This window comes from Lathamus discolor, chromosome 3, assembly GCF_037157495.1.
Source record: "Lathamus discolor isolate bLatDis1 chromosome 3, bLatDis1.hap1, whole genome shotgun sequence".
Classification (NCBI taxonomy): Eukaryota; Metazoa; Chordata; class Aves; order Psittaciformes; family Psittacidae; genus Lathamus; species Lathamus discolor.
The window spans coordinates 24514571-24527002 of NC_088886.1; the positions used below are offsets into that span (position 1 = coordinate 24514571).

Consider the following 12432-nt stretch of genomic DNA (forward strand, 5'->3'; position numbering starts at 1 on the left):
ATGATTGCTTCTTTGTTTGCAATTCTTGGTTCTAGGAGCAGAAGGAAAGCTTAGAGTTATGGACTGTTACAGCATTCTTTCATCTTCTTTAGAGAGCAGTTTGCTCAGTGCTATAACCATGATAAGCTGAAAGGATGGTTTTGATTCTATTTTTGTGTTTTGTGCTGTCAAACGGGTTAATTCTAGCTGTGAAGCATTGTTTTTGAAACGGATAATTTTGGGATAGATTTAGTATAAAGGAACCATTCCATGGGTTGTTAATTGCTTAAGTTTCTTATTCCATTTCACCTACTCTCACCCAAACTGTTAGTCTAGTTGTCCTTATTGTTAGGATTGCTTAATAGCATTTAAATGTGTAGTTTATCAAATACTTTGGAGATGGCTTCAATTAATGAAGCCATACTTAAAAATTTGTGTTGCCCTGGTAGTGCTTAATAAGTTGCTCATGAAACTGCACCCAAAAACTTCATGAATCTGTGTTGATGCTAAAAGAGGTTGCCTTGAAGTTTCCCTCCTCCGTGCTTCCTCTGCTTTTTCCCCTTAAGTTTCCAGGACTGCTTGACCATTTAACAGATCTGGAACAGCTCTTGTAGCCTGTCAGAAGCTAATGTGGGAAGGAAAGAGATTTGGTTTTGACAGGCTTAGGTCCCTGGTGTAGATGACGTGTCAGAGCTGACACAAGATTACTTTCTGAGAAGCAGTTTTGACTTGCTGCACTCTTAAGCCATGCATGAAAATGCCCAATAGGTAGTTTTGTTATCTGTCTTCACTGGTGGTAGAATGAAATCCTGGAAAGGTCTGGATGTTTCAGTCCTCACAAGGGTAAGATGGTTAACCCCTGTAGCTTGTGGTAAGAGATGCAGGTTATTATCTACTGCCTTAGTAGAGGTGACATTATTTTGCTGTGGTGTTAAATGTTGTCTGGAGTATTATGCTTGTAGATAATGACTATGATTTGGTCTTGGGTTTTCAGTAATCTTTTAACAATTGTTCTAGACAGAGATGAGTGCAGCTCGTCTCACTGATCTGTGAGAGAAATGGGGAAAACCTAGATTATCTTCTATTAGCAAGTCCTCAGTGTGCCTACCTCCACTTCTTGGTTGTTATGGCTGCAGTGTTGTGGTAAGCAGAACAGTGTTTGACAACTGTTTTCAAATGTGCATATTTTCTCAGAAGATAATGGTGCCATAGGTGCCATACAGTTTCTTGCTAATATAGAATGGTATTACATGGTTGACTGAACAGATGCCTGAAGCAGAGGAGCTGGATTCTTGAAGCCGATATAGTTTAATAATTCTGTCTCACCATCTTTGAGGCTACAACAGAGTATAGAATTGTAATAAAGCTCAGGGGGTGGAAAAAATTCTTTGTCATTGTGAACTCTTGCTATGGTGAAACTAGGGGCTCCATTGCTTTTTGAAGTAACATCACAGTAGCTTAGAGATTCTTCTGTATACAACATATGATAAGAGAATCTTTCTTTTGATTGTAATATGCTTAAAGTGAACTTATGAATTAAAAATGACCTATATGAGCAACTATATTGGTTGTTTTGTATAAAACATGAGTAGGTATTCTCTCTGCTCTTGAATGACTTCATGCTTTTATTAAAAGATCTTTTCGATGTTTAAGTGCAGTCTTCCAAAATAAATTGTTTTGGAGGTAAATAGAATAACTGAAGCTTTATTAAAATACTGATACATAAACAGTTATTAACATGAAGCTCTTTGACATCTGTTTTTAAAATGGAGGCAGCATCTACTAAGTGACAAGAAAAACCACCTCAAAGTCAAATTTATAGGGAGGAGAAGGAAACAAGCACTGAAGAGGAAAGTCTGAGACGGTTCTCAAATGGACATTTAAAATATATTTTCTGAATACCAGTGAAGTTCTATGTAAAATGGGATTTTATGTTTAAAATTTAAGTGACTCATTGAAATAGATATTTCTCCAATGCTTGGCAGCAGCACTTATATTCACTTAACACTGCTCTTAGAGTGTGTTTCAGCATTTCCTTACTATTGTACCTGGAATTTTGGACATGAGGCTTGCGTTTTTTAAATCTACCAGGAAGTTTGAAAACAAATAGAAACATGTTTTTAGGAGTCTGAATAGGGGAAGGAGGCAGGGAGGAAGTTCAGACTATTACTCAATTCTTGCCTTGCAAGTCTGTCACAGAAATAATTTCAGTAATATTTGCAGAGTTTACTACAAAAAAGTGTTCATGCAGTCAGAGAACTCAAAAAGGACAAGCTTTGGCAATTTCTAGAATTCTTTTATGTTTTGTTTCTTTTCAGGGAATATTTATTTCTTTTTGCTGGGCAGCCAGGGAGTGGAGGAGGAGAGAGCTATTAAAGGTTGTGTTGTAGGTGGGAGAGGTTTTTTGGACAGTTTTTAGCCAGTGTCTCCAACCAGACTTTAATTCTGCTCTTCTCTGTCTCATTGTTTCACATTGCATTGGTAGTGTTACTGTAGCTGTAGTGTCACTGACATCAAAAGCAGAATTATACCTACTGTATCAAGCTGGAGGAGAGAAGCTCTTACTGGAGAGTGGGTGGCAGGCAACACTTTCTAATTTTTTATTTATTTTTTTTTTTTTTTTTATGCTTTCTCTTTCATTGAATTGTGCTAGGTCTTAACATGTCTACTTATCTTAGTTTGAAAAATGATAAAGGCATCACAGTAGCAACAAGGTCTTTCCCACCCCTTGCCTAAATTTACTTTTCATTTACTGAACAGTAGTAGCCAGGTAACTAGATTGTTCCTGCATGGAAAAGAATGATACTGGTCTTGATGATTTTGATCTTTATTAAGGTTTGTCAGTAGCACATGGCAATCTTATTACTGCTGTGATACTTTTGACACTTCAGGTTACCAAAAGGTGTGTAGAAAAACACAAGCTTTGCTTCAGCAAGTTAGGACTCAAAGGGTGATATTCTTTTACCTGTGCCTATGCAGCTGCAGTGTTGCAGTCTCTAGAATGCTACCCACTTTCCGCTGCATTTTAGTCTTGAAGCTAACTGCTTAGTTTTTTTATTTTAGGTGAGCTGTTTGTGTGACTGATTTGTTGGCCTGTTTCAATCAGATGACGTATTGGTCATGCAATTGCTGTCCACCCACGTTTCTGCCTACTGTGTTTATTAATAAAAGATCTGCTTTTAAAACTGCTAGCTTCAACCAGGAACAACTGTGCAAAAGGTTCAGCTGGAATATCTTAGAAAGGAGTAATTAAGGAAGAGTAGTGACTTTTCTAGCCGACATCAAGAAATAACGTGTCTGTACCCTTGAATCTGAATAGTTTTACAAGTTTGTTCTGTAATATGGCTTGTTTCAGGGGTGATCTGATGGTAAGCACAACCAAGCAAAACTTTTTTCTTGTTTGTTTTGTTTTGTTTGCAATATAGGTACTTGTATAAACACACTGAAAAACTGACATGGGATTTTAGTCCTCTTGGGCACACTAACCTGTTTTTTCTGGTCTTCTGGTATGAATAAGGAATTGTCCTCTTTAACTTCATCAGTTACTTGGAAAGGCCTCAGACTCAGTAATATGAAAATACAATTCTTCAGGGGCACATTAATTTATTAGCTCTAGTTTTCAAACTTGTAGTTATTGTAATTATTTTGGTTATTTGGGTGTTCATAAAGCAGCTGTTCAGACAGATACCTGCTTCAGGGAAGAGCAAATGATTTCCTTGCCTCCTTGAAGGCAGGATTGATAGCTCTGGATCATTTGACCAGTTGAGCTAAAGTCTCTCTTCTGAAAACTGGTACAGATGTTTTAAGTGCCTTCTGCCTTTCTTCTGGTAATCTGGTCTGTGCTTGATTTTTGATCCTGGTTTAATCATTGTGTTACTGTTGCAGTCACTTGCATTGGCAAATCCAGGAACTTTTAATTTGGAATGAAAGGAGTATGTTCTAGACATGCTTGTCTGCTATTAACTTCCTAGACTTAATCATCTATGGGCTTGGGAATCCTTATGATTGGCAGAAAAAAATATTCCTAGGTAATAGATCATGAAACCATTTACTGTAAGAGTTGGTCACTTTGCCTTTCTTTTAGATAAGCTGTAAAGGATGTATATCAACCAGAAATGATGAAGTTGGTTGTGTATATCTGCCCTGAAAATACACTATTTGAGCCATGTGCAGGTTGTATGTTGGGAGGGGAGGGGGTTAGCAGGCAGTTTTAAGCTTCTTCATGTGTGTTGTCTTTAAACATTCGTAACCTTTATGGTGTAAAACCAGTGACTGAATGTTGAGTGAGAATAAGAGGTCAAGAAAATAACATATTAGGTTTCATTCTCTCTCCCCCCACCCCCTCGAAACACTGGATAAATAATTCAGCAGTTTTCCATTCTGTAATAAGGTATTATTTCTTGCCTCACAGGATGTTGTGAAGCTTAAATCTTTGTACATTGCTTTTAGATCCTTTGTTGGAGAGGTACCCTGGTAGAGTTGTGATGTTGGTTGCTTAATGTTGGGTATTTTGTTTGTTTGTTTCTCTTGTCCTGTTAAAATCCAGGAAGCTTCTAATGAGGGATAACATCTTGTCCTTAACCTTCCCTGTTTTCCTGACATACTTTCCAGACTATCATATATTTTTGCATGGAAGTATGCAAACTTATTCCTTTGTTTTCACATGTCAAATAAAAATTACAGAGGATAAAAGGAAAGTAATTCTTGAGTCTGATTTAACTGAGCTTCAGTGAGTTTGGGACAGAATTTTGACGGTGTTCATGATTTTCTCCTTTTTCTTTTAAAAGAGACTTACTGAATGGCCACTGGAGCCTGCTGGTGTTTATGTATCTTTGAAAGAAGGGTGGGAACATGTATTACACACGAACTTCCAAGATTTGCTGTTGGGTGAGAATTTCTATTGTTACAGAGCTCTGTCTTCTGGGCAAGCATTCAGTGGTGTTGGGGAGCGTTCATGCGAGCAGGCATGCGCAGAGGAGGAATGAGGAAGTGAAGCACTGGCCGTCAGTTGCTGGTGCACAGCAAAGTTTCAGAGAGCAAACAGGGCGGGGGGAGGGAGGGGAATCTCAATCTATCGGGAAGACTACACTGGGCTTACTCTGTGTGGTGTTCATGGAGCTGTCTGGGCAGCGGTAAGCAGCTTTTTCTTCTACCTACTCTTTTCTGATCAGGCACGGCCTTTCTCTCTCTGTTTACTTTTTTCATAGGTTTTTCTGTGGAACTGGGTATGGAAAACACAGCTAGTATGATTTATCCTGTTCTGTGAACCATGGAGTTGGCAGTACTGGCTGGCTATGTGTGTGTGGCTTTAGCATGCCTTTTGCAAACTGAGCGTTGAGTCTCTATAAAAAAAACATTACTTTTGGGTGGTCAGGGTTTTCCATGGGGTGTCAGGTCAGCTCTTCCATAAAATGAAATTCAGGACTTTGAAAAGTATTAGTTCCTGCACTTCTCCTCAGGAAAAAGAAAAAAGATACCTAGGTGTTCTTGGAAACACTGTTTATTACATAGAACACTCTGGAGTAGAAAATTTACTGCTTAAATAGGTCCTGTAAAGCAGTAGTGAAAATAGGTGATGTCTGGCACTAGGCAAGTATAGGGGGGGGTGGTTCAGTTTTGGTTAGGTTTGTACTGTGGGCATCTGGTGATCCTTATTAATTATGAATTGTTTTGCTATTATAAATTTTGTTTAGGTTGTTGATTTATTTTTAATCTTGACTGTCAGAGGAGTTTTTGAAGTTGCTAACATATTACAGAACAAGTCTCCCAGGAGAGAGAACTGCATCTTTGGCTAGGTTACTTTTCCTCAGAAATATGTATGTTACTACCAAGGGGTAAGACTCTTTAGAAGAATTTAAAAAATGGTATTTTCTTTATTAGATTATAGATTAGCTGAAAGCTGTATTTGCATGAGTAGATCAGTTGGCAAGCCTGAGTTTGTTTTGGCAATGAGGAGCTGTGACAGTACTAAGCTTTGCACTAAATAGGCTTATTTATAAGTTCACTGTTAACTGCTACAGGAAGTTCTGCTCATTTTGTTTCTGAGTAAGACTCAGCAAAATGCAACAGCTTCAGGACTAAAATAAAAGCAGAGAATAAAAATGCTATTACTCAGAATGTTGATCTTCAAATGTCAAGATGATTATAATATTGCCTGGGTAAGAAAAGCTTAGTGAAATGCTGGAGAGAGATATGTGAAAACACTGGAGCAGACAATGCTTCTATGAGCAGTGTGTACCGAAACAGCAGAAACTGAGCAGAGGGTGCCCCATAGGTGTGCTGAGTCATCTGCCTTAAACTGTAACATGACTTACTGTGCACTGCTGCTGGGAAAGATCAGCGTTAACTTGTGCATGACGAAGTCGCACGTGATACAGCTGTGCTAGTACACATTAGATCCAAATAACATGTTTGTGAGAGAAGTCACTATATACTTGGTACCTGTACTGAAGGACTCTGAGAGTACAACTAATTTAAAGGGGGTTGAATTTTAACTGAAAGCAGAAGTTTTCCTGTATGTCATCATGTGTGAAACTTGATGCCAGTGGATGTTGGTACAACATGTTCTACATTTTAAAAACATCTTGTTCTTGAAAGTTGAATCTGCAAAGCTTTCTAGCTACATGTGAAAGGCTCTGGCCATCACGGACATAACACAGCTTGAACAGGACAGTGCATTACCCCTCTATGTTTTAGTCTGGCAGAGTAAGGAGTGTGATATAGTGTTAAGCAGTCATCCCAGAGGTTTATAGAATGATCCTGTCTTTCTTTGAAGCACTGGCAGGGTCCCAAAGGAGATGGGTCGCTGATCTGATTACAGTGTGACATTTCCAGGCTGGGTTGAAGGATGGAATTTCAAGGATTTGGGGGGGGGAGGGCCAGAAGAGAGCAGAAATCTTCCCAGGTGATTCTAGCTGTGGATAGAAACAGCTTATGCAGAGCTAAGCAGGAGGAGACTTGCGTGCAGGTATTTTATATTTCCAAACTCAGAAATAACAAAATAAGTCTGTCTCTGGTCCCAGTGTAATATTCAAGGTCTGTGTCTTGGGGCGTCTTCATTCTTCAGTGTGTCTTCTTCTCTTACAGTTTAAGTTCTTTGGATGTGTCTTTTCAGATTGTTTTCTTGGGTTTTGGCATACCTGTTTTTCTCAGTCATGCACAAAGAAGTGTGTGCGTGTATATATATATATTTAAAGTGTTTGGAAGCTAACTGATGTGAAATACTTGGCAAATTGAGAGGGTGGGTTAAGTTCCTGATGACTGGGAAAAGGGTAATATAACCCCGTTTTCAAGAAGGGGAAAATGGATGACCCAGGGAACTACAGACCAGTCAGTGTCTCCTCTGCGCCTGGCAGAATCTTGGAGCAGATTTTCCTGGAAGGCATGCTAAGGCACATGAAAAACAGTGAGGTGATTGGTGACAGCCAGCATGGCTTCACGAAGGGGAAATCCTGCCTGACCAATTTGGTGGCCTTCTATGATGGGGCTTCGGAACTGATGTGTCCATCAGTTCCGTAGAGCAGTTGACGTCATCTGCCTGGACTTGTGCAAAGAATTTGACATTGTCCTGCATGTCATTGTTGTCTCTGAATTGAAGAGACATCAATTTGATAGATGGACCACTTGGTGGATAAAGAACTGACTGGATGGCTGCACATAAAGAGTTGTAGTCAATGGCTCAGTGTCCAGCTGGAGACCAGTAACAAGTGATGTCCCTCAGGGGTCAGTGTTGGGACCAGTCTTGTTTAACATCTTTGTCGGCAACATGGATAGTGGGATTGAGTGTGCCCTCAGCAAGTTTGCTGACAACACCAAGCCGTGTGGTTCGGTTCATACGCTGGAGGGAAGGAATGCCATCCAGAGGGATCGTGACACGCTTGTGAGGTGGGCTGATGCCAACCTTATGAAGTTCAACCAAACCAAGTGCAAGGTCCTGCACTTGGGTCGAAGTAATGCCAGGCACAACTACAGGCTGGGCAGAGAAGAGATTCAGAGAGCCCTGCAGAGAAGGACTTGGGGGTGTTGGTTGATGAGAAAATGAACATGAGCTGGCTGCAGTGTGCGCTCACAGCCCAGAAAGCCAACTGTATCCTGGGCCGCATCAAAAGGAGCGTGACCTGCAGGTCAAAGGAGGTGATCCTGCCCCTCTGCTCTGCTCTTGTGAGACTTCACTTGGAATATTGTGTGCAGTTCTGGTGTCCTCAACATGAAAACGACATGGAACTGTCCAGAGGAGGGCCATGAGGCTGATCAGGGGACTGGAGCACCTCCCGTATGATGATAGGCTGAGAAAGTTGGGGCTGTTCAGCCTGGAGAAGCTGCATGGAGACCTCATAGCAGCCTTCCAGTATCTGAAGGGGGCCTGTAAGGATTCTTGGGAGTGACTCTTCATTAAGGACTGTAGTGACAGGATAAGGGGTAATGGGTTGAAACTTAAACAGGGGAAGTTTAGATTGGATATAAGGAGGAAGTTCTTTACTGTGAGGGTGGCGAGGCACTGGAACGGGTTGCCCAGGGAAGTTGTGAATGCTCCATCCCTGGTGGTGTTCAAGTCCAGGTTGGACAGAGCCTTGGGTGATGTGGTTTAGTGTGAGGTGTCCCTGCCCATGGCAGGGGGGTTGGAACTAGATGATCTTAAGGTCCTTTCCAACCCTAACTATTCTATGATTCTAAATGCCATAGTATTATGGTGAAGGGGTTTTATTTAAATGGTTGAATTTTTTGTGTTTTGCTCACCTCTGGCATAGTGCTGGAGATAAACATTTGAAAAAATGCATTGTGAAAGTGCGAACATGCTTTTCTTTCCTTATCTGTATGAGGAAGTGTTCTCTTTCTGATGATGGTTCTAGTACCTGTCTGTGATAATGAGACTATCTTGTTTCCATCATTTTATTGCTGCTTGTAATCTCTCTTGTTTAAAGTAGCTCTCTGAAGCTAGAGAATATTTTATTTCCAATTATTTCCAAGGTCATAGCAAATCGCAAACCTTGTGAAAATGCACACATCTTTCCCAGTTTCATTACTGAGGCATATACCCCACCTGTATGCTTTGTACCTGCAAGAGATTTATGTTGTATCATAGCACTTGACTGCTCCCTTGTCTGAAGATCCAGCAGGAAAACTGGACCAAATATGTGGAAACATGTGGCAGCAGTGCTTGGTGCCTGCCCATATCCATGCAGCTTAACTGTCAGTCCCTATGATGCCATTCCCATCTTGTGTGGGACTAGAGGAATTCCACGGATCTGCTTGGGAGACTTATAAGCAGAGCAGAGTTTGTTGCTCAAACAGCTATTCTTTTCTCCTCTAGGGAAAAGGTTGACTGGATCAGGCCAGTTAGCCATCTGCTCCAGCAGTTAGACTGTGCTGAAATAGATGATTTCCTGAGGTTTCTCCCAGCTGTATTTTCTAGTGTCAGTGCTATCTGCAGCCTCCCTCTGGTATTTAGGCAACAGTTGTCCACAAGCACTGCAGGGTCTGGTGAAATGAGGGGTAGGAGAGAGATCTGTCACAGGTCAGGGGGAGCTGTCACCCACTGGTGAAACATGCCTCTCTGGTGATTGCGTATCCACAGTTAGGGCCGTTGGGCTTCCATTCATGTGTTATGTGCCAGTCTATTCTGGCAGTTAGGTACAAGGCTGGGGTTCATTAAGATGCTTCTGAGAGTCGTGCTTTTGTGTAAGCTTTACTTCCATTGTTCTCCAGCCTTTTGAGACCTACCTTGATAAGGGATCAGGGATGCCGCTAATTACTCTGTCCCTCCCTCCTCAGACTCTCCAGACTTCTCTTACAGCTGTTGAGATTGCAAATAAGTATGACATATTTGGGTATGCCAGTTGTCTGGAGTGGCCAAAGGTACAGGTAGGAATAATATGTTTTTCTTTGTGGTGGTGTGTTTTTTTAAACTAGTTAACTCATGTTAAAGTTGAGTTCAGCTCGTTTTTTTCCAGAGCTTGAGATGGGGAATCTCTGTTCCCACATCTGCTTTTTAGTGTTGATGGCATAGCTCTGTGTTATTTTCTGGTTTTAAATTTCCTCGGTTAGTAAGAAACTGTTCTTTTCCTTAACACTTGGTTAATAATCAATGCTTCAAATTGTTCCTGAATTGCAGACAAGTCTGGGAAATTGTTCATAGACATTTTAATAGCAATGTGGTAGGAAGGAAGCAATATGATTCAGCTCTTAATTTTTGAACCTCAAATGGTATTTCATAGCGCAGCAACACATACACTAAACCTATGAAGCTGTGTAGCTGCTCTTTGCAGTTTGTGGTGTTTCAAGGTTATTTCTGTTACAGATTTTGTTTACAAAAAATTATTCTAGCTGGAATACTTGATACAAAGGTTTGCATAAAAATACATAAAGGGAGCACAGAGAGGTGGGAAAGCTTGGAAACACATTTCCTGAGTATTGTAGGAAATTAGTTCAGTTAAGTAACTTACAGTTATAAATGTTTTCATTTGGGTTATGATGATACAGTAGTAATGGGAATTATTTGGCTGTCTGCTGACAAGACCAAAGAAAAATACTGATTTGCTGTTACAGAAGTAATGTGGGGGGGAGCGGACAACCCTGAACAACCTTGGCATATCTTCCAGTTATGTAACAGTGGTGTTAGTTAACCACGTGCGTTGCCTCTTCCTCAGTACCACCCTGTCTGGGTGGTATTGATTTCTTATTGATTTCTTGTTGGGTAGTAAACAGTGGTTGTGTGGTATTGTGCATTGCATTTTAAGATAGAAGTGAATTTAATTTTTTTTTTCATTAGCTGTAGAACTAAGCTTTAATGTTTTGTTGATGAAATGTGGCTAAAAGCTTAACTAGTAATTCTTCATTGTTTGCCTTGGCAAAATGATGAATGACATTGCGCTAAATTCTGGAACAAAATCCTGAGGCTTTTCAGAGTAGCTGTTTTAGCATTACTTTTTTTTTTTTTGCTTTTTAAAAATATTTTGATTCTGAATTGCACAAGTTCTAACCTGAAATTTCTCTCTTTGCCTATGCTTAGAATTGATTTTTTTTATTAGTTTTTTGGGGTTTTTTTAAGCTAAGATTTGATAAAAGGTTGCTGCTTTGCTCATAAAAGAACTATATATGCTATATGCTGCTATATCTGAACAGATATTATCAAGCAAGTGCATGCTCCTTTGTATGAAACCTGAGCCAGTGGTGTGTGGGCAAGAGAAACATACTTGGGTGGTTGGGGTGTTCTTTTATTGTTGTTTTGCTTGTTTTGCTGCTTGATTTAGAAAAACCTGTTTGGTAGCAAATCAGTGACCTGCTTTATGTTTCTGCTAACTTCACTGGTGATAGAAAGTAAGGCAGACATCAGTAATACTTCTTTTATTGCCAGTTTTCCTTTTGATAATTCTTTTCGTATCACTTCATCTGTCTACTCTTATTTTTCTTGGTTCCAGAAGGATGTCTTACTTTCTGTTCCCTTGTAATTAATAATATTCAATCCTCGTAGCATTTTGATTCAGAAGTGCCAAGTAACAAAGACCTCTCAGGTTGCCCTCTGTTGAGGTCTTTCATTGTAATTTTTCAATGTATTGAAGATGTTACTTTCTCTGTCAATATAATCTCTAGGTAGGCAATCGATGATACAAATTGGGGTTAGAAAAGGGTCCTTGAGAAACAGTTGTCATTCTTCCTGTCCAAATTGACTTCTAGAAATTTTCTTCCTGCTTTTAAAGGATGGAGCTGCTTGGTGGGCAGACTGAAGGCAAGTTATAAACACTAAACTATATCCAGTAATGCACAGAGTTTCCCAGGCTGAGATGTGACTGGATAAGTTTTCATGGTACCATGCAACTCTGTACAGATCAGCTTGTGTGAAGGCGCTATAGTAGTGGTGTGTAGTATTACTTAGCAATGTGCAAGAGCTGTATTGCATGCAGTGTCTGACTGTACCCTGAGCCATCCATCCATATTTTTTCTTGAGGCTGTGGCAGCTCAGATGTTTCTGTGGAGTCATTGTGTATCAATCCACAGTCCACTGAACTTGGAAGAAGACTTGTTTGTGATAGAGGTTTTGGATGAGGCCTTGTCTATGCAAAAATATTTAAAGCTTACAGTTAATATTGTAAAAAGTTGTTTTAGTTGAGTAGGCACAACAGCCCTTCAAAAATTGTATTTTTTTATTTAAATGTAGTTGGTGCTAATTGGCTCATTTGTAATGAAAAAGTGGAACATTAAAAAGCTTATTAGTCTTCAGTGAGAAAGATAACTCTTGATTTTATTTATTATATTTTTAGCTGCATAACAACAGAAGTGGTTTTAAGTGGCTTTTACGTGACAGAGACCAGCTGTCGTGACTCAGTCCTCTATGTAATGTCAGAGCTGCACTCCTCAGTTCAGTTACACCTCTACGAGTGGTATTTACCTAGCACAAGGGTTTTCATATGCCTGTTCCAGTAGAGAACACTAACTTCTGTTTCTGTTTTCTTTTAG

At 40.0% G+C, this 12432-nt stretch overlaps 1 protein-coding gene across 5 annotated transcripts in view; it reads left to right on the top strand.

The window, feature by feature from the left end:
• RC3H1 (ring finger and CCCH-type domains 1) overlaps nt 1-12432 on the top strand; it is a 77215-nt gene that overhangs the window by 12642 nt on the left and 52141 nt on the right. The gene's annotated exons all lie outside the window — the stretch shown is intronic.